A 5,135-nucleotide genomic window follows, 5' to 3' on the forward strand; every position below is an offset into this window, starting at 1 on the left:
CGGCTGGGCCCGTGAGCCGCGGCCGCTGAGCCTGCGCGTCTGGAGCCTGTGCTCCGCAACGGGAGAGGCCACAATAGTGAGAGGCCCGCGTACCACAAAAAAAAAAAAAAAAAAAAAAAATCATTGGGCTGGCAAAGTTTCTTTTGGAACCAACCACTCCCCTTTTCTGCCGCTTTTTCTAATTCTCATCTTCTACCCCTGTTGGTCCTCCATTCCCCAAGACCCAGTGACTGCTTGCTGCCATGGGTTACCCAAAGTCTCTTACTGAGGTACACATGCCCACCAGCTTCCCTGTTGCTCCTTCTATACACAAGCTTTAGTGTACTAATCCCAACCAGTTGCTAAAGAAAAAAAAAAGGGTAAGGCTCCTCAAGCTAATTCTTACTAAAATATAAATGACGAGGTCATTCACTTTATGTGTTCTCTTCTCATGGATACATCCCTTTAAAAGGAAATACTTGTTTGGTATAATCACAAACATATTAAAATAAACAAAGGCTATGAAGGGTACCAAAAATTGCCTCTTTGGCATATGGATCAATTGGGCCATTGAAAACAAGCAGGCTTAGGAAAAGCTTGAAAACAGGACACAGATTTTCTTTTCGTAAAGGAAATGTCCATTTGTGTGTCTCCCTCTTCCTAACCAGGAAGAAGAGGACTCTTAACTTTTTTTTTTTTTTTGGCTGTGCCTTGAGGCTTGCAGGATCTTCTTAGTTCCCAGGCCCTCAGCGCAGAGTCCTAAGCACTGGACCATTCCCTTAACAACTCTTATTAAAGGCGAAGGCACCCACTTAAATCTACATAACAAACCTTACCAAACAACCCTTGTTTACTGCACTTTTCCTGGTCGCCTTCCCATAACGTACTCCTCTGCCCAGAAGCCCCAAATTTCTTCTCCTTTGTTTAGCCTAAGATGGGGTTATCAGCCCAAATGCTAGCTACCCCTTTGGGTAGCTCATCGCTGGGTACTCCCATAGATGCATGTGCAACACACATGTTAATATACATCTGTTTTTCTTTTGTTAATCTGTCTTTGGCCAGTCTAATTTATTGGGTCCTAGCTGGAGAATGGAAGATGGGTAGAAAAGATTTTTCCTCCCCTACAATTGGAAAGAAGTATGCAAACAACAGTAACTTTTAGGTTGGCAGGATTAAATTTTCTTTTATAAAAATTCCCTTAAATACTGCTCTTGTAGTACGTTTATTAAAAACAAAAGCGTGACACTAATGCTCATTTTGATCAGAACATGAGTAAACTGTGGAAGAGGAAAACTCAGAGAGAGCAGAGAGCATTAGGGCCCTTTCCCAGACATCTTTTTGTCTGACCTGTATTAAACTGTCCTAGGGAACAGTGGACCAGGGTGGCTCCTGGACCTGACCTCCAGAAGATTTATTCAACCTGCTTTTTTTCCTTCAGTGTTTTCCCTCTCTCCCTTTCTTCTCTCCACTCTAGAGAAAGAATGTTTCTTGTTCTTAATAATTTCAATTTCAATTGCAGAAAGTTTAGGGGGTCTTTTCAGACTATTCTCAGCTGGGTAGATCCTGGAAAATGACTAGATGCGAATGTAGGAATGGGGATGAGGGAGAAAACTCTGCAGCTGTGACGTACACCAGTGAAAGAGCAAAGGCAGGGTAATCTGGCAGGAGATGAAACACTCCAAAGGACAAGAATTGGATTAAACTATACTTTGTGGATTTAGAGGTAGAAGGTTCACGGTACAAGTAGACAGGCTGTGACTAGACTGGGAAAGAAAGGCAAGATTGCAGTGTGTAATACAATAATGAGAAGAAGGCAAAGACATTTCCTGCTCACAGAATGCCCTGTGTTCCTCCTTATTTCCTAGCTCCCTTAGAGTTAGGCAGGGCCATTTGACTAGTTTTGGTCAATGGGCTGGAAGGAGCAGAGATAAGTGTCACCTTCAGGCCAAACCAACCATTTAAGGGCGACTGCACGACCCTCCAGCTCTCTCTGCTCTGTTGTGCTGCACGTAGGCTGTGTATCAAGGTGGCAGAGCCACATGTTGGAAAGAACCAGGTTCCCAAGTCATTGCAGAGGGAGAACTAACCAAAGAGGTGCTGTCCCTGCAACAGATTTCAGGTGAGTGAGAAAGTCTGGTTTTGTTCAGTGCAATAGACAAAATATTTATGTTCTCCCCCCACCCCCCGCCCCACCCCCGCAACAATGAAATTCATGTGTTGAAATCCTAAGACCCTAGATAATGTTATTAGGAGGTGGAGCCTTTGGGAGGGGCTCCACCCTCATGAATGGAATTGGTGCCCTTGTAAAAAAGACCTTGCTGCTTTCACTGTGTGAGGTTACAGTGAGAAGACTGCTACTAATAAAGGAGATTTTCAATAGACACCAAATCTATTGGCATCATGATCTTGGACTTGCCTGTCTCCAGAACTATGAGAAATAAATGTTTGTTGTTTGTTTGTTTGTTTTTGGCTGCATCATGCGGCTTGTGGGATCTTAGTTCCCTGAGAACCCAGGCCCTTGTTAATGAAAGCGCAGAGTCCTAAACACTGGAATGCCAGGGAATTCCCCAATGTTTGTTTTTTTATAAACTACCTAGTCTATGGTATTTTTTGGTTTTGTTTTTTGGCCACGCCGTGCGGCATGTAGGATCTTAGTTCCCTGACCAGGGATTGAACTGTGCCCCCTGCATTGGGAGCACAGAGTCTTAATCACTGGACTGCCAGGGAAGTTCTGGTATTTTTGTTATAGCATCTGAATGCACTAAGAAATTAAGCCATGGAGATTTGGCGATTATTTTTTTCTTCAGCACAACCCAGCCTATCCTGACTAATACAAAAGGCACTACAATCATAGCATTATAGAAATCACAGATTATAAGACATTTACATTCAGCTGCAATTTGAAGAGGCTGAAGGGAGGAAGAAGAGCTACTGCCTAACCAGTCTAATATCGTAATCTTCAACAGTAAAGACCAAAGATACCATGTGCAGGTCACAGGCTCCCAGTGGGGGTCCTGGAGAGTCAGAGGACATGAAAGCAAGAAACAGATTAACGCTAAATCACTGCTCTGAATGCAGAGCCTCTTCAGCTACATAATCCTTCCCCCAGAGAATTTTAGCGTGAAAAACTATCAGGGTCAAGGCAAGTGGAAAGACTGTTATAGGCAAAGTCCATTTTTTTTTTTTTTTTTTGCGGTACGCGGGCCTCTCACTGTTGTGGCCTCTCCCGTTGCGGAGCACAGGCTCCGGACGCGCAGGCTCACCGGCCACGGCTCACGGGCCCAGCCGCTCCGCGGTATATGGGATCTTCCCGGACCGGGGCACGAACCCGTGTCCCCTGCATCGGCAGGCGGACTCTCAACCGCTGCGCCACCAGGGAAGCCCAAAGTCCATGTTTTTGCTAAAGGCTTTATTATACCTAAGTTTAGAAATTGGAGACAAGACAAAAAAGAAAGAAACAAAATGGAGACAAGAGGAGGGTTGTAAGAGAATGTAAAAATAAATGGGACTGAGGAGTTTTTGGAGACAAGATCAATGGTATTAGTGTCATTGTTCACAGACAAGAGCAGAAAACACAGGGACATCAAAGGGAGGCAATATAAATGAATAGAAGGACAAAGATGACTGATGTAATTTGGGTTGGGGTGTGATCCTTAAGGTCTCATTGGGCCAGGGAAGTCTATGATTTCTGAAGACATCGTATTCTATGCTGTATAGCATGGTAATTAAGCATGTGAGCTCTGGAGCAAGAGTAAGATGGATTCACAGCCTGGCTCTGCTGTGAATTAGTTTTGCAGCCTTGGGTAGTTATTTAACTTTCCTGGTGCCTCTGTTTCCCCATCTGTAAAATAGAAATTAGAATAGAGCCCTCTTCGTATGGTTGTTGCACCAGACTGTGAGGAGTCTCTCACCACTTCCTTCCCCAATCAGCAAATAATGCAAGTTTCCCAAAAAACTCTCCCTCTCCCTCCCTCAGTGATCAGAGCCTCACTCAGAAGGTTGAGGAGGTAGTTTTTCCTTCCACACTCTAGAGCCAGAAGCAGACAGATGATCTGCGTATAGTTTTTATGAAACAGAGGCAATTACCTTCACCAAATGATCCTGCTATCTGATTTGTAGTTTGACTCTGGAGTCAAAGGTGGAAGGGTTCATACTTCATTCTTGCTTATAAACAGGGAAGATTCCCTGGGGGCCCATTCCCAATTAGTGTTATGAATATACTCTCTTAGCGCTGCATCCTCAGACGCCTTTCCGCTTCTCATACACAGGCATAATGCATTACTTGCTCTGATTCCTTAAATCATTAGTAACAGGACAGTCATGACCTGAATCAATTCTTTTCTTTCCACCGTATTAGAGTATTGGTCTGGAATTATGATTTCTTTGGACCCCACAGTGATACCCCCCATGGAAGTGAAACCTGGGAATGAAACCTTTTTCAGAGTGAAGCAGCACACATGTGGTCAGGGCCCAGGCTCTGACCCTGTACTGATTGGTTTAAATCCTGGTTCTACCTCTTCTAGCTATCTGACCTTGAGCAAGTTACCCACCCTCCATGAGCCTCAGTTTCCTCACCTAAAGAATGAGACTAGGCCCGGCTAGGCCGGGCCTGAGAAGTTGGACCAACCCCAGCCTGGGTAGGACGGGGGAGGTGATAGACCTCTACTGGCCCCAGCAATGATGGCGGTGTTTCACAATGAGGTAGAGATCGAGGACTTCTAATATGAGAAAGACTCAGAGAGGTACTCCTACCCCCGCCCATGTGGGGGTAACTTCTGCATCACCTGGGAAGATTTGACAAATGGGGAAGATGTGGTGAAGTGCCCTAGCTGCTCTCTCATTATAAAAGTGATTTATGACAAAAATCAGCTTACGTGTGGAGAGACAGTCCCAGCCCCTTCCACCAGCAAAAAACTAGTTAAATGCTAAAGAAGACTTTAGGACTCCATAGCCTGAACTTTTGGGAATTAACCAAGCTGGAAAAATCAAATGCAAAGTCACTGGCTTCTTCAAGGGCAGAATCTTTTTTTTTTTGGCCGCGCCATGGGGCTTGCAGGATCCTAGTTCCCCTGACCAGGGATCAATCCCGTGCCCGCTGCAATGGAAGTGCAGAGTGCTAACCACTGGACTGCCAGGGAATTCCCGACAATCATTTT

The 5,135-nt window shown here is 44.9% G+C and overlaps 1 pseudogene across 1 annotated transcript; it reads left to right on the plus strand.

The window, feature by feature from the left end:
• Window positions 1–4,659: 4,659 nt before the first annotated feature.
• Window positions 4,660–4,908, plus strand: LOC309838735 (diphthamide biosynthesis protein 3-like; annotated as a pseudogene). The gene has a single exon. The product of its transcript is annotated as a diphthamide biosynthesis protein 3-like (transcript).
• The last annotated feature ends 227 nt before the right edge of the window (window positions 4,909–5,135 follow it).

The sequence above is a fragment of the Grampus griseus genome (genome assembly GCF_964374135.1).
Source record: "Grampus griseus genome assembly, chromosome: 20".
NCBI classification, from domain to species: domain Eukaryota; kingdom Metazoa; phylum Chordata; class Mammalia; order Artiodactyla; family Delphinidae; genus Grampus; species Grampus griseus.